The sequence below is a fragment of the Mesoplodon densirostris genome, chromosome 5 (assembly GCF_025265405.1).
Source record: "Mesoplodon densirostris isolate mMesDen1 chromosome 5, mMesDen1 primary haplotype, whole genome shotgun sequence".
NCBI classification, from domain to species: Eukaryota; Metazoa; Chordata; class Mammalia; order Artiodactyla; family Ziphiidae; genus Mesoplodon; species Mesoplodon densirostris.
In genome coordinates, this window is record NC_082665.1 from 135,615,450 (window position 1) to 135,637,707 (window position 22,258).

General features: G+C 40.2%; 1 protein-coding gene and 1 pseudogene across 12 annotated transcripts in view; one reads left to right on the forward strand and one right to left on the reverse strand.

Annotated features, from left to right (window-relative positions):
* Positions 1 to 686: 686 nt before the first annotated feature.
* LOC132490560 (peptidyl-prolyl cis-trans isomerase FKBP8-like) lies at positions 687 to 1,378 on the forward strand (annotated as a pseudogene).
* Positions 1,379 to 18,223: 16,845 nt separating this feature from the next.
* The window catches only part of MBNL1 (muscleblind like splicing regulator 1), a 179,326-nt gene continuing 175,291 nt past the window's right edge, over positions 18,224 to 22,258 (reverse strand). For all 12 annotated transcript variants that reach the window (XM_060099520.1, XM_060099528.1, XM_060099523.1 and 9 more), the window contains one exon: positions 18,224 to 21,647. The gene's annotated coding sequence lies outside the window, so the exon portion shown is untranslated. The remainder of the gene's footprint in view (positions 21,648 to 22,258) is intronic.

Genomic DNA, 22,258 nt, shown 5'->3' on the forward strand with positions numbered 1-22,258 from the left:
TATCACTCAGCTCAGGAAATAAAACATGACCAACACGTTTATAAAAACCCTAGCTACCGGGGCTTCCCTGGTGGCGCAATGGTTGAGAGTCCGCCTGCCGATGCAGGGGACATGGGTTCGTGCCCCAGTCCGGGAAGATCCCACATTCTGCGGAGCGGCTAGGCCCGTGAGCCATGGCCGCTGAGCCTGCGCGTCCGGAGCCTGTGCTCCGCAACGGGAGAGGCCTCAACAGTGAGAGGCCTGCGTACCACCAAAAAAAAAACCAAAAAAAACCTAGCTGCCCCTTCTCAGTTACAATCCACACCCTTGCTTTTCTTTACATTTTAACTCCTAAATATACATCTCTTAACACTACAGTGTTGCTGGGATTTTAATTTTGTGTAAATGGGATCAGAGTGCACGTTGGTTTTTATGTTGGCTTCATTCAGTCAACATTCTGTGAGTTTTATCCATGTTGTTGCATGTAGCTGTGATCTGTTTATCTTTACCACTCAATGTTATTCCATTTTACTAATATATCACCAATTGCTCATCCAATCTATTGTTGGTGGATATTTGGGTCATTTCTGATTTGAGGCTGTTTCTGATTCTAATGCTTCTAAAAGCATTCCTATGTCTTGTGATGCATTTACAGGCATTTCTGTTAGATATAAACCTAAGAGTCGATTTGCTGGGTCATAGGGTATATGGGTCTTCAACTTCCACACGTAACACCAAATCTTTTATTAAAATGGTTGTACCGATTTGTCGTCTACCCAGCAGTATATGAGTGTTTCATTTACTTCACGTCCTTGCCAACACCTGATATGGTTAGACTTTCTCATTTTAGCCATTGGGGAGGGTTTGTAGTGGTATCTCATTTTGTTTTTAACTTGCATTCAATATCCTTTTTTTTTTTTATAAATTACCTACATAAGTCCATTGCTCATTTTCCTAATGGGTTGTCAATCTTTTTTCTTAGAAATTTCTAGAAGTGTCTGAACAACCTGGCAGCCTTGCAGCCGAAGTTGGACCACTATGCAGTCCTGTGCATCTGCAGGTTCCTGCTCCAGCACCTGCCAGGCAACATCAAGGCACTCTTCTGCAAGCCCAGCGAGGTGAGTACAGTGAGGCCATCCTCTTCCTGAGGGCAGCCCTGAAGTTGGAATCTTCCAACAAGACCATCCACACCAAGCTCTCAAAGCTAGTGAGGAAGCATGCCAACCAGCAGAGCACAGAGACCACCCTATACCCAGAAATGCTGGGCAACCCCACACAGCTGAGTACCAAGTATCCTGCCAAGGGGGCCTGGTCCATCCCATGGAAGAGGCTTTTTGGGGAGAATGCTGTTGCCCTTGGGGGCATGGCTCTCTCTGTGGTCATCGCTGCCAGGAACTGACTGCCCAGGTGGCTGCCCCCTGCCCCCGCCTCCTTGCCCTGTGGACCCCACCCCATGCACCCTAACTCTCCCAGGCTCCCTATCCACTGCTCTCTCTGACCTGGCCCCCTCCTCCAGCTTGGAGGCAGTAACGTTTGGGAATCCCCTGGCCCAGAGCACAGAAGGGACTGAGACCCTACAGGAGGACAGTGAAGCAGAGCAGGACCTCACGTCCAGCTTGGAGGGCAGGGACCCTCCACCCTCAGACACAATTCCCACCCTGACCCCAGCCACCTGGCATCTGTTTTCTAGAAGGCCCTAAGAATTCATTATCTTCATTCTAACCATCATGATGTCTCATCCCCAAGAGCTGGTTTTCCTGTTTCTAGTTTTGCCTTCCCAAATCTTCTGCCCGTGGCAACCAGAATGCCCCATCTGTCCATAACTGCACTCTGAAAGTAGAAACACTTTACTGAGGTTTCTATGACCCCATTCCGGTCTCTCTCTCCAGCGTTCCCATTGTCTCTGCTCACATTTCATGTGATAATGACTTAAGGTTTGTTGAAGCCTTTCGACTCGTGCCTTGTCCTCATCTCCTCTGTGCCTTAGCTAAAGTGGCCTTTTCTGTCTGGGATGTTTTTCCGGCCTCTTTGACTACATGCAATGGCTCATCTCTTGGCACCTCCCCTAGAGAACTTCCCAGAACACCCCAAGATAGATTTTGTGCCTGATGCCACCAATCGCCCTATCCCCTAAATGTTCCTAGGTCTTATGTTACTGCTTTTGTACCTTTCTCCCCATCTGAACGGTCCTCCATCAGGGCGGGAATAGTGCCTCACTTGTTTGTCTCCATGTGCTAAGTGCTAGCACATGCTTAGCCTAGAGGAATCATCGGGTAAATATTTGAGTTTGTTTGTTTGTTTTTTTACATCTTTGTTGGAGTATAATTGCTTTACACTGGTGTGTTAGTTTCTGCTTTATGACAAAGTGAATCAGTTATACATATACATATGTTCCCATATCTCTTCCCTCTTGCATCTCCCTCCCTCCCACCCTCCCTATCCCACCCCTCCATGCGGTCACAAAACACCAATCCGATCTCCCTGTGCTATGCGGCTGCTTCCCACTAGCTATCTACCTTATGTTTGGTAATGTATATATGTCCGTGCCTCTCTCTCGCTTTGTCACAGCTTACCCTTCCCACTCCCCATATCCTCAAGTCCATTCTCTAGTAGGTCTGTGTCTTTATTCCTGTTTTACCCCTAGGTTCTTCATGACATTTTTTTCCCTTAAATTCCATATATATGTGTTAGCATACAGTATTTGTCTTTCTCTTTCTGACTTACTTCACTCTGTATGACAGATTCTAGGTCTATCCACCTCATTACAAATAGCTCAATTTCATTTCTTTTTATGGCTGAGTAATATTCCATTGTATATATGTGCCACATCTTCTTTATCCATTCATCCGATGATGGACACTTAGGTTGTTTCCATCTCCGGGCTATTGTAAATAGAGCTGCAATGAACAATTTGGTGCATGGCTCTTTTTGAATTATGGTTTTCTCAGGGTATATGCCCAGTAGTGGGATTGCTGGGTCATATGGTAGTTCTATTCGTAGTTTTTTAAGGAACCTCCATACTGTTCTCCATAGTGGATGTACCAATTCACATTCCCACCAACAGTGCAAGAGTGTTCCCTTTCCTCCACACCCTCTCCAGCATTTACTGTTTCTAGATTTTTTGATGATGGCCATTCTGACTGGTGTGAGATGATATCTCATTGTAGTTTTGATTTGCATTTCTCTAATGATTAATGATGTTGAGCATTCTTTCATGTGTTTGTTGGCAGTCTGTATATATTCTTTGGAGAAATGTCTATTTAGGTCTTCTGCCCATTTTTGGATTAGGTTGTTTGTTTTTTTGTTATTGAGCTGCCTGAGCTGCTTATAAATTTTGGAGATTAAACCTTTGTCAGTTGCTTCATTGGCAAATATTTTCTCCCATTCTGAGGGTTGTCTTTTGGTCTTGTTTATGGTTTCCTTTGCTGTGCAAAAGCTTTGAAGTTTCATTAGGTCCCATTTGTTTATCTTTGTTTTTATTTCCATTTCTCTAGGAGGTGGGTCCAAAAGGATCTTGCTGTGATTTATGTCATAGAGTGTTCTGCCTATGTTTTCCTCTAAGAGTTTGATAGTATCTGGCCTTACATTTAGGTCTTTAATCCATTTTGAGCTTATTTTTGTGTATGGTGTTAGGGAGTGATCTAATCTCATACTTTTACATGTAGCTCTCCAGTTTTCCCAGCACCACTTATTGAAGAGGCTGTCCTTTCTCCACTGTACATTCCTGCCTCCTTTATCAAAGATAAGGTGACTATATGTGCGTGGATTTATCTCTGGGCTTTCTATCCTGTTCCATTGATCTATCTTTCTGTTTTTGTGCCAGTACCATACTCTCTTGATTACTGTAGCTGTGTAGTATAGTCTGAAGTCAGGGAGCCTGATTCCTCCAGCTCCATTTTTCGTTGTTAAAATGGCTTTGGCTATTCAGGGTCTTTTGTGTTTCCATACAAATTGTGAAATTTTTTGTTCTAGTTCTGTGAAAAATGCCAGTGGTAGTTTGATAGGGATTGCACTGAATCTGTAGATTGCTTTGGGTAGTAGAGTCATTTTCACAATGTTGATTCTTCCAATCCAAGAACATGGTATATCTCTCCATCTATTTGTATCATCTTTAATTTCTTTCATCAGTGTCTTATAATTTTCTGCATACAGGTCTTTTGTCTCCTTAGGTAGGTTTATTCCTAGATATTTTATTCTTTTTGTTGCAGTGGTAAATGGGAGTGCTTTCTTGATTTCACTTTTAGAGTTTTCATCATTAGTATATAAGAATGCCAGAGATTTCTGTGCATTAATTTTGTATCCTGCTACTTTACCAAATTCATTGATTAGCTCTAGTAGTTTGGTGGTAGCATCTTTAGGATTCTCTATGTATAGTATCATGTCATCTGCAAACAGTGACAGCTTTACTTCTTCTTTTCCGATTTGGATTCCTTTTATTTCCTTTTCTCCTCTGATTGCTGTGGGTAAAACTTCCAAAACTATGTTGAATAAGAGTGGTGAGAGTGGGCAACCTTGTCTTGTTCCTGATCTTAGTAGAAAAGCTTTCAGTTTTTCACCATTACGATGCTGGCTGTGGGTTTGTCATATATGGCCTTTATTATGTGAGGAAAGTTCCCTCTATGCCTACTTTCTGCAGGGTTTTTATCATAAATGGGTGTTGAATTTTGTCAAAAGCTTTCTCTGCATCTATTGAGATGATCATATGGTTTTTCTCCTTCAGTTTGTTAATATGGTGTATCACATTGATTGATTTGTGTATATTGAAGAATCCTTGCCTTCCTGGAATAAACCCCACTTGATCATGGTGTATGATCCTTTTAATGTGCTGTTGGATTCTGTTTGCTAGTATTTGGTTGAGGATTTTTGCATCTACGTTCATCAGTGATATTGGCCTGTAGTTTTCTTTCTTTGTGACATTCTTGTCTGGTTTTGGTATCAGGGTGATGGTGGCCTTGTAGAATGAGTTTGGGAGTGTCCCTCCCTCTGCTATATTTTGGAAGAGTTTGAGAAGGATAGGTGTTAGCTCTTCTCTAAATGTTTGATAGAATTCACCTGTGAAGCCATCTGGTCCTGGGCTTTTGTTTGTTGGAAGATTTTTAATCACAGTTTCAATTTCAGTGCTTGTGATTGGTCTGTTCATATTTTCTATTTCTTCCTGATTCAGTCTTGGTAGGTTGTGCATTTCTACGTATTTGTCCATTTCTTGCAGGTTGTCCATTTTATTGGCATAGAGTTTCTTGTAGTAATCTCTCATGATCTTTTGTATTTCTGCAGTGTCAGTTGTTACTTCTCCATTTTCATTTCTAATTCTATTGATTTGAGTCTTCTCCCTTTTTTTCTTGATGAGTCTGGCTAATGGTTTTTCAATTTTGTTTATCTTCTCAAAGAACCAGCTTTTAGTTTTATTGATCTTTGCTATTGTTTCCTTCATTTCTTTTTCATTTATTTCTGATCTGATTTTTATGATTTCTTTCCTTCTGCTAACTTTGGGATGTTTTTGTTCTTCTTTCTCTAATTGCTTTAGGTGCAAGGTTAGGTTGTTTATTTGAGATTTTTCTTGTTTCTTGAGGTAGGATTGTATTACTATAAAATTCCCTCTTAGAACTGCTTTTGCTGTATCCCATAGGTTTTGGGTCATTGTCTTTTCATTGTTATTTGTTTCTAGGTATTTTTTGATTTCCTCCTTGATTTCTTCTGGGATCTCTTGGTTATTTAAAAGTGTATTGTTTAGCCTCCATGTGTTTGTAGTTTTTACAGATTTTTTCCTGCAGTTGATATCTAGTCTTATAGCATTTTGGTCAGAAAAGATACTTGATGCAATTTCAATTTTCTTAAATTTACCAAGGCTTGATTTGTGACCCAAGATATGATCTATCCTGGAGAATGTTCCATGAGCACTTGAGAAAAATGTGTATTCTGTTGTTTTTGGATGGAATGTCCTATAAATATCAATTAAGTCCATCTTGTTTAATGTATCATTTAAAGCTTGTGTTTCCTTATTTATTTTCATTTTGGATGACCTGTCCATTGGTGAAAGTGGGGTGTTAAAATTCCCTACTATGAATGTGTTACTGTCGATATCCCCTTTTATGGCTGTTAGTATTTGCCTTATGTATTGAGGTGCTCCTATGTTTGGGTGCATAAATATTTACAATTGTTATGTCTTCTTCTTGGATCGATCCCTTGATCATTATGTAGTGTCCTTCTTTGTCTCTTCTAGTAGTCTTTATTTTAAAGTCTATTTTGTCTGATATAAGAATTGCTACTCCAGCTTTCTTTTGGTTTCCATTTGCATGGAATATCTTTTTCCATCCCCTTACTTTCAGTCTGTATGTGTCTCTAGGTCTGAAGTGGGTCTCTTGTAGACAGCATATATATGGGTCTTGTTTTTGTATCCATTCAGCCAATCTGTGTCTTTTGGTGGGAGCATTTAGTCCATTTACATTTAAGGTAATTATCGTATGTATGTTCCTATTCCCATTTTCTTAATTGTTTTGGGTTCGTTATTGTAGGTCTTTTCCTTCTGTTGTGTTTCTTGCCTAGAGAAGTTCCTTTAGCATTTGTTGTAAAGCTGGTTTGGTGGTGCTGAATTCTCTTAGCTTTTGCTTGTCTGTAAAGGTTTTAATTTCTCCATCCAATCTGAATGAAATCCTTGCTGGGTAGAGTAATATTGGTTGCAGGTGTTTCTCCTTCATCACTTTAAATATGTCCTGCCAGTCCCTTCTGGCTTACAGAGTTTCTGCTGAAAGATCAGCTGTTAACCTGATGGGGATTCCCTTGTGTGTTATTTGTTGTTTTTCCCTTGCTGCTTTTAATATGTTTTCTTTGTATTTAATTTTTGATAGTTTGATTAATATGTGTCTTTACATATTTCTCCTTGGATTTATCCTGTATGGGACTCTTTGTGCTTCCTGGACTTGATTAACTATTTCCTTTCCCATATTAGGGAAGTTTTCAACTATAATCTCTTCAAATATTTTCTCAGTCCCTTTCTCTTTCTCTTCTTCTTCTGGAACCCCTATAATTCGAATGTTGGTGCATTTAATGTTGTCCCAGAGGTCTCTGAGACTGTCCTCAGTTCTTTTCATTCTTTATATTCTGCTCTGCCATAGTTATTTCCACTATTTTATCTTCCAGGTCACTTATCCATTCTTTTGCCTCAGTTATTCTGCTGTTGATCCCATCTAGAGTATTGTTTGTTTGTTTGTTTGTTTTGCGGTACACGGGCCTCTCACTGCTGTGGCCTCTCCCATTGCAGAGCACAGGCTCCGGATGCGTAGGCTCAGCAGCCATGGCTCATGGGCCCAGCCACTCCACGGCATGTGGGATCCTCCCTCACCGGGGCACAAACCCGTATCCTCTGAATTGGCAGGCGGACTCTCAACCACTGCACCACCAGGGAAGCCCTAGAGTATTTTTAATTTTATTTATTGTGTTGTTCGTCGTTGCTTGTTTCATCTTTAGTTCTCCTAGGTCCTTGTTAAATGTTTCTTGCATTTTGTCTATTCTTTTTCCAAGATTTTGGATCATCTTTACTATCATTATTCTGAATTCTTTTTCAGGTAGACTGCCTATTTCCTCTTCATTTGTTAGGTCTGGTGGGTTTTTATCTTGCTCCTTCACCTGCTGTGTGTTTTTCTGTCTTCTCATTTTGCTTTTCTTACTGTGTTTGGGGTCTCCTTCTTGCAGGCTGCAGGTTCAAGTTCCTGTTGTTTTTGGTGTCTGTCCCCAGTGGCAAAGTTTGGTTCAGTGGGTTGTGTAGGCTTCCTGGTGGAGGGGACTAGTGCCTGTGTTCTGGTGGATGAGGCTGGATCTTGTCTTTGTGGTGGGCAGGTCCACGTCTGGTGGTGTGTTTTGGGGTGTCTGTGGCCTTATTATGATTTTAGGCAGCCTCTCTGCTAATGGTGGGGTTGTGTTCCTGTCTTGCTAGTTGTTTGGCATAGGGTGTCCAGCACTGTAGTTAGCTGGTCGTTGAGTGAAGCTGGGTGCTGGTGTTGAGATGGAGATCTCTCGAAGATTTTTGCCGTTTGATATTATGTGGAACTGGGAGGTCTCTTGTGGACCAGTGTCCTGAAGTTGGCTCTCTCACCTCAGAGGCACAGCACTGACTCCTGGGTGCAGCACCAAGAGCCTTTCATCCACACGGCTCAGAATAAAAGGGAGAAAAAGTTGAAAGAAAGAATTAGTAGAAGAAAGAAAGAAAGAAAGGAAAGAAAGGAAGGAAGGAAAGAAGAAAGAAAGAAGATAAAGTAAAATAAAATAAAGTTATTAAAATAAAAAATATTTATTAAGAAAAAAAAAACAGACGGATAGAACCCTAGAACAAATGGTGGAACCAAAACTATACAGACAAAATCTCACACAGAAGCATACACATACACACTCACAAAAGGAGGAAAAGAAAAAATTCATGAATCTTGCTCTCGAAGTCCACCTCCTCAATTTGGGATGATTCGTTGTCTATTCAGGCATTCCACAGATGCAGGGTACATCAAGTTGATTGTGGAGATTTAATCCGCTGCTCCTGAGGCTGCTGGGAGAGATTTCCCTTTCTCTTCTTTGTTCGCGCAGCTCCCGGGGCTCAGCTTTGGATTTGGCCCCTCCTCTGCATGTAGGTCACCTGAGGGCGTCTGTTCTTCGCTCAGAAAGGACGGGGTTAAAGGAGCAGCTGCTTCGGGGGCTCTGGCTCACTCACGCCGTGGGGAGGGAGGGGTACGGAGGCGGGGCGAGCCTGTGGCGTCAGAGGCCGGCGTGAAGTTGCAGCAGCCTGAGGCGCACCGTGCGTTCTCCCGGGGAGGTTGTCCCTGGATCCCGGGACCCTGGCAGTGGCGGGCTGCACCAGGCTCCCGGAAGGGAGGTGTGGAGAGTGACCTGTGCTCACACACAGGCCTCTTGGTGGCTGCAGCAGCAGCCTTAGCATCTCATGCCCGTCTCTGGGGTCCGCGCTTTTAGCCGCGGCTTGCGCCCGTCTCTGGAGCTCCTTTAAGCAGTGCTCTGAATCCCCTCTCCTCGCGCACCAGGAAACAAAGAGGGAAGAAAAAGTCTCTTGCCTCTTCGGCGGGTCCCGACTTTTTCCCGGCCAGCCGTGGTGCACTAGCCCCTTCAGGCTGTGTTCACGCCGCCAGCCCCAGTCCTCTCCCTGCGCTCCGACCGAAGCCCGAGCCTCAGCTCCCAGCCCCGCCCGCCCCAGCGGGTGAGCAGACAAGCCTCTCGGGCTGGTGAGTGCCGGTCGGCCCTGATCCTCTGTGCGGGAATCTCTCCGCTTTGCCCTCCGCACCCCTGTTGCTGCGCTCTCCTCCGTGGCTCCGAAACTTCCCCCCGCCACCCGCCATCTCCACCAGTGAAGGGGCTTCCTAGTGTGTGGAAACCTTTCCTCCTTCACGGCTCCCTCCCGCTGGTGCAGGTCCCCTCCCTATTCTTTTGTCTCTGTTTTTTCTTTTGCCCTACCCAGGTACGTGTGGAGTTTCTTGCCTTTTGGGAGGGTCTTCTGCCAGCGTTAGTAGGTGTTTTGTAGGAGTTGTTCCACGTGTAGATGTATTTCTGGTGTATCTGTGGAGAGGAAGGTGATCTCCGCGTCTTACTCTTCCTCCATCTTCCCCTCGTCTCAGTATTTGGTTTTTTAATTGAAAATGTTAAACCCTTGTATTTTGTTACTTCACCATCTTTAGAAACTCTTAAAGTAAGAAATAATTGATTCGTTTTTGCAAGTGTTTTGCAATTATTAGAGGACACGTTATTTGTAATTCGGCGATTGACAGAGGCAAAGCTGTGGCTGCCCAGAGTTTTCATCATTTTAGGATTATGGGAACTTCCAACAGAGGGTGAGCCAGAGAAGGAAAATAAGATTAAATCAAAACCAATCCATTTTCTGCTGATAAGAACATTAGAGAAATAAAGAAGAACAAAGAAATTGCTGAGACTAATGACCAAATTGTTGTTTGAATTTTGTGGAGAGCTAGTTTACTCTTTCACCCATTCATATTTGAAATAAGACATAATCAAGCCTGCCTTTCAGAGTTTTGGAAAAATGCGAAGAGTTAAGCATTTAAATAATTTCTCTTACATCTATTTAAAAATATTATAACGTTTACCCACGCATGTGGTGGGTATGCACTTGATATTGGCAAATCAGAGAATTTAAAGAGATATCCATCCACATTTATGCCAACACATCAATCAAGTTAAAGGAACAAATATCATTTGCTGGGGCCAAAACGTAGGGGATCACATTTTGGACTCAACAAACTGAAGGTTTGGGTATTGTGCAATTACAGAAGGCAAATAGTAGTATTCTTCTGTATCTCACGTGCACGATAGAACTTGTAGAGAGGGGCACTTTTTAGAAAGTGGGAAAACTATAAAATTGGGGAAGTTTGTGTTCCATAGACTCATCTTCTGGGCTCTTTCTCTACCATTGCTCCTTAGACATCAGCGACCTTGCCCTCTCCTTTCCCATAGCAGTCTGCATAGTCCTCCAGTATATCAATTATCAGTTTGAACTGCAGCGTTTTGTTGGCACAGATATCCCGCCAACTCTTCTTTGGGGTCTTGGAGCATGGAGACCGATTCAGATTAATTGTATTGTCCGCAGTGACTATCACAGAACATGACACAGATCAGCATTCTCTAAATTCTTACAAAAGAAAGAACAGGGGAAAAAAAGATGAAGAAAGGACGTGAGAGAGAAAGAGGAAAGAAATAAAGTAACATGAATTTAAGTCATTTTTCCCACAAAGTCTCTTCAAGTATTTACATCATCACTAACTATGGAATGAAAAATTTTATCTCTTATTCAGGGGTTGGTAATTAAAAGTGAAAAGGTGGGAAAATTGTAGGGGAATGAAGCGGCTTCCCAGACCCTTTTAAGTCACATCAGATGAAATAATTGTTCACTACACCTTTTCATAAGGAGGGTTCTGCTGGGAGCTGAGAGCAACAACAGTAGTGACCGGAGTTCAGTGCCCTGTGAAATAATGTAGAGAGAAGAGGGAGGAAGAGAAAGAGCCAACTAATTAAAACAAGACAAATACATTAAAAATTATTCAGGCTGTAGGTGTATATTCTGTACAAATCAATTTCCACTGCAATTCTTATAACTTGTTCACAAGCAAATGGCTTATGTTCCTCCTATGTGCCACTGTTGTTGCTAATTAACACAGGCTTGAGATGCCTGGGAAAAGAAACAAACACATAAATAAAAACCGTTCTGCAGATGATAGGGAAAGGCATCTGCATGCAAGGCAACAGACTCTCAGAAATATTTTAACGGATGTACAAAGACTATAAATGTATGTTCTCTCTTTCACCAAGATCCCTTATCAGAATATGCTCATAAGCTATCCCACCCTACCAGAATATTACTTACTACAGTCTCCTCTCCATAGGTAATGAGTTAGGTAATCACATTTTTGTATTCAAGGAGGGAGGAAAGCTTTAATTAAACACATTCTAAATTACTCTCTTTAGTGGAACAGTTCAAGGAGTTTAGAGTGGGTTGTGGGCTGGGAAATACCAGCTCATTTCTTCAGACAATTTTTCAAACAATGGAAGACATTGAAATGCCATCAATCTTTCTAGATACTCAGTGGTTGCATTGTTTTCATGGCCTGAAAAGCAGAGTTAGGTAGAATGTTCCTGATCTGCATTTTCAGCGAGGATAGGAGATACATTTAATTAAAATTCAAGTAAACAACCTTCAACCAGCACCTCCTAAATACAAAACTAGTGCTAGGCACTGAGTGCCACACACAGATGAGTAAGACTGGCTACTCCTGGTGAGAAAATGCCTTTCTTTGGGCAGATTCCAAGTTGTGATAGTCTTCCTGTAATACCAGGAAGAGTAAGTACTGAAGTGGAGGTAAAAGCAATCAGCCCTGAGAAAGTAAGGCAAGAAATAATTAATGTGTCTTTCATGGTGTCAGGAAGGAAGAGAAGAATGCTTCTAAAGGAAGTGGCATTTAATTAAGCGGAAAGGATGAGTCAGCATTCAACAGGAGAGATGGCTGGAAAGGATATGCCTCCAAGGTAAGAGGATGCTGCCTTACTCCATTCAGGTCTCTGCTCCAATGTCACCTCCTTGGAGGTAACTTTCCCTCATCTCCCAGCTTAATATACTTACCTTGCTAGCAAATCTTCCTAAGGTATGTTCCGCACACTTAGTTGTCTTTTCCACTAAATTATAATAAATATATATGAAACAATTTTGATGATTTAGAGTATTCTGAGGGCAGGGAAGGTGAGGAAACCACCTAAATAAATTGATTGGTTTAAAATAGAAATTTGTGCCATAAGTAAAATGTAAATAGCGAATGATATAATCACCCAGAAACTAGTTATAATTTTAGAGAATTAAGACCAAAGATTATGCAAGATTATACTAAGAGTCTTCCCTAAAATAACATACATATTTCACTGATTCAGCAAGGTATTTTATACAATTTTCAACTAACAGTAATAGATAAGTGCATGTTTTAGATAACACATTTTAATATTCTGAATTTGGCAAACCAACTCAAATGGGTGCCTGCTCTAAGAAACAATTTAAATGAATTTATTGTAAACAGTAAAGGAAAAAATATGAAGCAGTTTAAATGAAAAGCAATAAATGTTTACTAAAATGCTTAGAAAATTTGAAAACCCAGAAAATTTAAAAATAATAATCCTATAATTCTACCACTAAAGTTACTTTCCTATGTGACCAAATCATTTTTGAAAAAATCCTTTTTAAATATATAACACTCCCTAATACGTTACTTAGTCATTTCCTAAGTACTGAAACAAAGACTGCTCTTGGTTTTTAATATTATGAAAAAATGCTACAGTGAACATATTTACTCGTAAATATTTTTTCAATACTCAGATTACTTTTTAAGAATAAAATGAGTTGGATAATGAATAGATTAGTCATAGTATTGTATTCGAGAAGAGAGGGTGGTTTTCATTTAACCTATTCTAATCTATTTTGTGGTTCAGTTAAGGGCTTGGAGCAGGAGTGGGAGGTTGGAAATACTAGATCCGTGTGTATGCAGTAGTCTATACGTCTTGTTTTAGCCATTACCCTGTGAGGTTCTTGCCTTTCAACCTTGCATCTCAAGCCCAGCATGGTGCCTGGCTAGATTCTTTTGTTTGTTTGTTTTTGAATTTTATTTTATTTTTTTACACAGCAAGTTCTTATTAGTTATCCATTTTATATATATTAGTGTGTATATGTCAATCCCAATCTCCCAATTCTAGCTAGATTCTTATGTGTGTTTATGGAGCTGAGTCAGTGCTAATTTAAGCATCTAAACTAAACCTATGATGAAATATGATAAAGAAATATAGTAGTGCCACTCAAATGTAATTAGAAATATTTTGATAAATATAATAAAAACACTTTAAATATATTGTTTAATGACACAGTTTTCATGATCGTTAAGGCATCCATTCTATGATTTGATCTTGAGCATGATTTAAGTAAAGGGGGAATTCAAATAGTTAAGTTTAGGTATGTCTAAAGGGTTGCTTTCAAATTGATATGGTTAAGTATGGTCTGTGATCATATCATGCTGGCTCATGAATTTAAAATGTTCAGTGAGTCAGAAAGCACTTGATTCTAGTTTTGAAATGTTCTCTGTATTTGCAACAATGAGCAGGACCTGTTGTGGCGGTAAATAACGGGAAGATAGAGTTTCACTTCTGAACAGGAAAGATAGAATTAGAGATGACACAAATCGAGTATGTCCATGGCTGCTTTGAAAGGGATGTGTAACCTAAGAACTAGGATGAAAATTAAAGATTACGTGGAGTCATTTGAAAAATGGATAATGATAAAATAGCAATCATAGTTACCATGTATCAATTTCTTGCTGTATGCCAGGCACTGTTCTAAGCATTTTATATACATTAACCCAGTAGTTGCCTCCATAGCAATTAAATCAGAATGTCTGGTGGAAGGGACCAAGCATCAATACTTTTTAATGATGCCCCAGGTAATTCAGTCTGGAAACCATTCAGCAACCCTGCAAGGTAAATATTCTCGTTGCTATTTCTATCTTACGAAGGTGGAAACTTGAGTCCCAGAGAGGTGATGTAGCTCTGCCAAGGTCAAAGAACTGAAAAATTGAGACATGGGTCCAGGTGGACTGATTGCAGGGCCCTTGATTTTTTTTTTTTTTTTTTTTTTTTTGCGGTACGCGGGCCTCTCACTGTTGTGGCCTCTCCCGTTGAGGAGCACAGGCTCCGGACGCGCAGGCTCAGCGGCCATGGCTCACGGGCCCAGCCGCTTCACGGCATGTGGGATCTTCCCGGACCGGGGCACGAACCCGTGTCCCCTGCATCGGCAGGCGGACTCTCAACCACTGCACCACCAGGGAAGCCCCAGAGCCCTTGAACTTAACCACTTGCAGTGCCTCCCCCAGTGCCTTAATGCCATTTCTCATGAGTAGCTTTGATTTTTATGAGTTTAAGGGAGTTTCCAATGTATGTCTTAAAACTAATCATTTCAAGAGGTTATCGTCTTTTCCTGTGGTTTGACCAGCATCTGTGATGTTTGGTGGCCCTGGGTAGTACCCACCACTAACACGCACAAGGTTGTCAAAAGTGCCCTTCTCTCTGTCTCATCCCTTAACCTTCCAGATGTTACTACTTATCTTTATCTTCAGAGTCCACCTAAGCCCACATCTGGGAATTGGTTGCATTTGTGAAAGGAAGAGGCCCAGTGCCAAGGCACAGCAGGGCAAGTGCTGACGTTCTTCCTGTTACTGAAGCCCCATTCACCGTGTCCAGATTTCGACTGTTAATTTGTTAGTTGTCCATTACAAAGGCTTCTTTTGTTCAGGCTCTGCTGCAGGCTTCTAGTTCCTCAGATGTCTTTCTGCTTTCATCTGAAACCTAAAGTCAAGTTCCTCAGATGTCCTTCTACTTTCATCGGAAACCTAAAGTCCTGTTATATTATGGGACTTCAGGGGTCTAGTTTTCTGCTTAGCTTTGCCACTCTCACCATAAGACTTTAGTCAAGAGGCTTATACTCTCTTCTAGACTAGTGTACTGTGTGCCGTTCTAAATAGATTTTGGAGATCTGCTTGGCTAACTTTTTGGTTCTTTGGCACAGCATTGCTTTACGTTTAAGTTCAAGCATGGACTTCTTCTGCAGACTGCTCACTGATGTCCAGAGCTTGAAAGGCACCACGACCACTGATTTCTACACCCCTTGTGAACACGGTGTTCTCCTGTGAATGGATCCTGTCTGCATGGGTAATTTCGGTCACAGCTACCCTGGTCCAAGCAATTGCCTTTCAGCTATAGCTTGGGGGTATATTTCATTACTTAATTCCCCTATAGCAACTGTATATCTAGTGTCAGAACAGATTTAAAAAGCGAGGCACTTGGGGGTCTGAGGACTCATCCAGATGTGGAACTCTTCTATGGAGAACTTCTATGCTTTTTTATTTCCTAGGAGATGAATTAATGACCTAAGCACACGCAGTGGTTGCAATAGTTAAAATTTCCCTCCAGTGAAATGGTGCCCTTTGCAGTGGAATCATAGAAGCCCACCTGAAGCTGCAGTTGAACCCAGCCACCAGGCTCTGCTAAATTCCAAGGGCAGGGATTCAACAGCCCAGGCTCCACCAAGAGGCACATGTGACTGACAGCAGCAGTTAGAATTCACATAACAACCTGGTGGCTCCCCACCACCACGAACGAACCTTCAGGTTTATTCTTTACCTGTTAGAAATTCTGTCTTGTCATTATGAAACCCAATCAGGGAGAAAGAAACTGATCGCACTTGCTTCAGTAAATTGTTTCTGAAAGACCTAAATAGGTCACTAATAGTAACAGATTTTATCTGTGTTCTAATCTGCCACTGCTCTTTTTTCCTAAAATGGTACACTCAAGGGCAGAATATATTTTTTTCCCCAACATTTAATTAGCAAAAGAAAAATATCACATGAATAAAGAAGAAGCTCATACAACAAAAAAGGAAGAGAACCGAGGGGGCTGCTTCCTGAGAAGACAAAAAGGAGTAGCTCTGACCCGCTTGGTTGCCTCAGCCCCCTGGTGGAGGAGAGGTAAAGGGTAGGACAGGGCAGCTGAGGATGCCAGCTGTCCGGGGCAAGTGCCAGCTCTGAGGGAGTTTGGCTACAGGGCTTGGAGGAAGGAGAGTTCTCCAGCCCCGGGCCCCAGTCGGCCCCAGCACACATTTAGATTTTGCTCTTCGGGAGTTCAGAACACACAGGGCCCTTTGAGAACCTAGAGTCCAACTCGTAAGAAGTCTGGAGGAGGAAGCTGTGGCCCGGCGTGGCCCCACACAGCTACAATCTGAGGGTAGCTTCAGATTTACCGCCCACCCCAAGTGCTGCATAGCTGGGGCCAACCATGGCGAGCACCGTATGCTGGAGGCTGGGCTGAGGCCAGCCATGGCACAAGGCCACTTTCTAGTCGCTTCAGTGAGGTTCAGTGTTTTTGAAAGGTCAAGAAAAGTCAAAACAAATCCTTTAACATTTAATTCTCCAACTTTCGCATGTTGTATCTCTTCATATTAATACATGGACTTTGAACCTTAAAGTGGATATGTTCTAGGCTGTAAAGTTTCCAAATCTTGAACATTATAATTTTTCTCCAGAACATATAGTAGACTGTCTCAAGTAGTAAAGTGACTGCCTCAGACTCATCAGTGAGTGGAGTAAAAACAAGTAGAAAGGGCTTCCCTGGTGGCGCAGTGGTTGAGTCCGCCTGCCGATGCAGGGGACACGGGTTCGTTCCCCAGTCCGGGAAGATCCCACATGCCGCGGAGCGGCTGGGCCCGTGAGCCGTGGCCGCTGAGCCTGCGTGTCCGGAGCCTGTGCTCCGCAATGAGAGAGGCCACAACAGTGAGAGGCCCGCGTACCGCACACACACACACACACACACACAAACAAAAAAAGCAAAATCCCGTTGCTGACTGTCCCGCAGGTTCACTCCCATGTTGAGTGACTATTTCCTGTATGAAGGTGCGCCTCCGTCAAATTTAGATTGTCACTGATCTTTAGGGTCGTTCCAAGGTGTAAACTCCGTGAATGTCAAGGGTCTGTAATGAAATAAGAAACCAGACTTCTAAGACAGGGTCCCATCCTGTGAGCTGAGGACCCCTAGTGGTCCCTGCAGTAATAACTCCTTCTGAACAATAAGCGTTGTCTGGAGAACGAGTATCTCAAATTACTGTTTTTCAGATGCATGTATATGTTGTTGTGATGAACAAAAACGTTACAGTTGCTATTTGTTACTGTATTTTTTTCAATTAAAAGTTACCCAAAAGTACTATCACTAATTGGAGAGGAGCCAGATGTTCTGATGTTACTCAGAAAGGTTGTGAACCCCTGCTTTAGATAATCTCCCCCAGGGCAGCTGCTCTCTGAGGAGCAGCACCTTGAATAGTTGAGTCCACTGAAAACAACAGAAGTGTTCCACAGAACTCAGCCAGTAACAGAATTGTATTAATTATAAATAACGCAGTTATTTTTATTGCAGTAAGTTTTAGAAAACAAGCATTGACCTACAAAGAATTTGTAGGCTCTGACCAAATATCAAGTGCCACAGTCACACAGAGTAGCACTAAATGATCAAATGAGCAAATTTCTTCACATTGGAACTCTGGCTTTCACTGACTATCTGAGAAGATTGCAAAATGCAAAGCCATGTGGGATACCAGGCTTCACTTCAACAGAATTTTTAATTCACCATTTAAAAAACACACACACACACACACACACACACACACATACCCCACGCACACACACATACTCAAGAGTCATGTCATGGCTTGGTTCAGCTGTGTGTGTGCATAAACTTTTATCCCTCTGAATCAAGTGTCATCATTATTGCATTTATTGAAATATTCTCTCAGCTTGCCTGGTTGCCAGTGCCAGTCTCCTGGAGCAGTCAGGCAAATAAAATTTCGTTTACAGAAAGAACTGATAAGAGAATTTACTTTTTTCCCTTAGAATTTTCCCCTCCAGCATCTAAAATATATCAAACAGCACTTAAAGTGTCAGAGGAAAAGGAGGACAAGATTTTTCAGAGAACACGGGGCAGTGGGTGGCAGTACATCGTGATTCAGATTCTCCCTCGTGGTCTGAGAGGCTAGTGGGGAAGACAGTCAGTGCCTTACTTGCCATCACTTAACACCTTATACTGAATTTCCACATCATTACGTTCGTCAAGACAGACATGCATGGATGCTTGAAACGCACAAAAATAATTTACTCTTCAATCTCAGATACACAAATATACTTAAGAAAGAGAAGTTTTATTAGGGCAATTTCACTTTATTTTTCCATACAGCAAAGTCAACTACTGCAGTAATAATAAAATAAGCATAAAACAAATTGCAGCCCAAGACAAAATACATAATTTTAAGCAACTACAAGCAGAAAGTAAGTTGTGATTACATAATAGTAAAACCAAGCACATCTGTCCTTTCAGCAGATGAAAGCGTAGGGTTGCTGATAAGTGCAACATTATAACCAGCTGGAGTGAAGGCTGGATACACTAATTCATTAAACAAGTGCCCATTATCACATTTGCTTTTTTGAGTGCTTCTGAGTTGAAAATTAAAACCATGAAATTTGAACTGTGTTTTATCTTTTTCACCTGCTGAAAGAACAGGATCCTAGAGCAATTAAAAAACAATCACATAACAACTATAGCTACTGTGTGCTGTTTGGTTTGCCTGTTTATGGTTGAAATTTTGTGAAAGTCAATACTTGTTTTGAAGATTTTTTTCTTTTTTTTTTGTGAACAATAAACCACTGAAATTGGCAGAAACTGATTTGAATAGTATATGTCCTTAGTATAGTTCTTTCTCTTTTTTGTTTTGTTGAAGTTTTAAACATGCAGTAGTTTTGAAAAATGTAAGGAATATTTGATCCATGATTTCACCTTAATGGTTGAAGTACCTGCTAGTTTTGGTAATGATCTTCAGGCAGATTTGGCCCAATGGAGTTTTTGTCAGTCATGAGATCTCGGAAGGATGGCATATCTTTCCAGCTGAAAAAATCCTGGCAAACTACAAGCTGTCCACAAAAAGCAAAGCAACATGTTTGAAGGGGTATGGAGTGCTAACTCTGTGCCACTTTTGCAAGCAATTTTGCTCAGTCTGTCATTGTATTAGCCTTAACAAAACTCCTTGTAATTATAGACGTTTTTATTCAAAATAAGATCTTACTATTATACAGGTTTCTCTCTTTTGACTATATACAGAAGTGCAAAAAGTCAACCTTCTCTCTAGACGTTCCAACATGCTAAATTGCAGCATAATCAACCCTCAAGAGTTTGCACACACGCTATAATTCTCATTACGTAAACTTTGAGTATTTGGATTATCAACAAAAAGTCCCTTGTTCTATTTATTGATTATGCAGCTTATTTATAACAAGGCCTGATATTCAGGGATTTCAAAAATATTAAACAATACTTTAACATTTGAAATGGATACAGTAGAAAATAAATTTTATTCTAATATCTAGGATCTAGATCTTCTTATAATAACTAATTACAAACAAAATAAATCATCAAAATATTACTCAATTGTCTGCCAGGATTGTTGCGATAGCAACAACTTAACTTCTTACTTAGCAATGATTATATATTTATAAGATATCCATATAAAAGATCTTTGTTCTTTTAATGAAAACTAGACAAGAACTAACAATGACTGACATTCTTACACTTTAATATTAAATCAGTAAAATATAAATCATTTAGTTAACAATAATACGAATATTCATATGACACTACATGTAATTCAAAACTGAGTATGTTATGAAGGAAAAACTACTTTAATTTTTTTTTGTATTTTGAAAAGTTCATCGGTAAAATCTAATAAAACAAGAGTCTATAAACTGAAATGGTATTCAATTGTTAATAGAAAATGAAATCTAATAAATGTAGGAAATGAAAAACTACATTTTAACAAGAAAAATAAGTAATATTCTATAATGTAACTAACTACAATAACATATGGAGTCACCATTACTCTCTTAACACGATTGAAATTACATTGGTATGGGTTCCAACCCGTAATGTAATAATCTAAGGCTTTAATAGATGTACAGTACAATCAGTAAAATCAACACATCAGTCTTATATTAGAAAGCATCTTTCTCAAGCATAAAAACTTGCAGTAAACTTGGAAGTATGGAAAGTTCTAGAACTGAACTTTCACTTCTCCCATTCCATACTAGAACTACCAGTGACCTGGCCCCTACTTCAGCAATTTTTAGAACTGCTGAACAGAGCAAAAATATCCTTTACTAGCTGCAACATCCAAACCACAAAAAAGGAATTCCTTTGGATGAATCCATTCTTAAAAACTGAATGCACATCTATTTTTTTTTAAATTTTGTAAAAGGCTTTCTAAGGCTATAAGCAGTAAATCTGAACAAAACAAAACAAAACAAATCACATATAAAATTCACCCATGTACTTAACCCACCCAGTGACTAGGTTAATTAAACATTTCCCATTTTCATATTTTGGTTTATCATGCATCTGATGAGTGCTGCTTTCTTCTTTGTTTAGAGTCACTATTTTAAATGTGACTGTGATGAAGCATTTAAGCAAATGTGAAACCATTTTTGCAAAGCATTTAGAGTCTTCTGACTTTTGACAGAGCTATAAATAGAAGCAAAATAATTTCCTCCAACTTTTTTTTTGTTATCGTGTCTCAGAAATGGCATATCCCTTTTGAATAACATGTTATACAGTATAGTATGCATAAATATTACACTACAATGCATTAAAATAATTTTATATATATATATCTATTACATATATCTCCAGTATGTGTGAGTTTATCTGTATTGAGAGAGTTTGTATTGTGCTGTCTATTTTGTTACTGTAAAGTTAAATCGGCCATTTCTGAGACAGCTTTGGTTTCCAAAAAAAAAGGAAAAAAAAAAAGAATGGTGCCCTTTGACTGATTAGTACTAGCAAATAAGCAACAAAATGTGGCTCTGAAAACAGTAACACTGAAGAAATAATACTCTAATTTGATGTACAGTCTATGGCACTTCATGAGAATCCTTAACAACATGGTACTTAAAGCCATGATGTGCTTTAAAAGATACACAGTTGTGGTTTTGCTTGGCACATTCATCTCTGTCAGATCCCTCCCTCACCACACCTTAAAATCTACTACATTAAAAATATTACTCTTAAACAAAAATGACTGTGCATGCACGCTCTCATCTATAATGGCAATTTTAAATACAAGGTGCACCTTTGTTATTTGTAAACCTTGAAAGAAATAAACTTATTTTTAAAAAATTATATCTTGGTCTACAGACGTACCAATACATAATAGAATCATGGTTACACCATAGTCTGTCTTTTCAAGATGGCATGAATATATAGGAAACTAATTAGGTCTGCATATTTGAATGCATCACTCTGTGCTAGAAAAGAAAGACAATGTTGTTCTTTTAGACAGGAGTATCACCTCAGCACAAATATCAATTAAATGTACAAAGTGTATAGGCAACAGTGTGCAGTGGATTTCCATGTTGTCTTGTCTTCTGGTTAACATGCAATATGCGGATGTCTTGTGGCTGAGGGGTTTTGTGTGTGTTGCTTGACGGTATATACACTATGGCTAATGACCTCGTCCTTTACTCTAACAAAGCACACTGTCCTTTCCTCCTTAGCATGATCTGCAAGGGAAAAAGAGATAATCTTCGTTAAAACAGACAATATCTAACAGCAGTTTCCAATATGCATTCAACATGAAAACTGTATTTCTTGGTTTAAAGAGTGAACACATGTATATTGTATCTTCATGTAAAAACAAAAAATACTTCACAAGTACAAAGGACCTAAATTTGTTTATCGTTTCTTTGAGAATAAAATGACATGCACAGCTTAATGAAACTGTAGACTCTGAACAAATATCACCCAACACCAAGCTCAAAGTATAAAATACATTTGTGGAATCAAGGGGCATAATGTAGTAGAGCTCTTTTTACCACTGTCATTGTGGGGCCGAACTTACAACTCAGTTTACTTCTAAAGCTTAATAGGTTTCAAGAGTAATGATTTGGCCCACGAAATTAAAATCCATGCAACAATCCTATTAAACTCAATTTGCTCTCTTTGGGTGCTTGATTAGCACAGTATGCGTTTGGAAAAAAAATAAAAGAACGATACTCTACATGACTGTTTTGGATAATTTCAAGTTTGGATTTTTCCCACTAAAGGCAAGAAAAGAAAAATTGTTCCTTATGCTCCTGACAAATTAAGGTTGAACTGATATTACAATGCACCT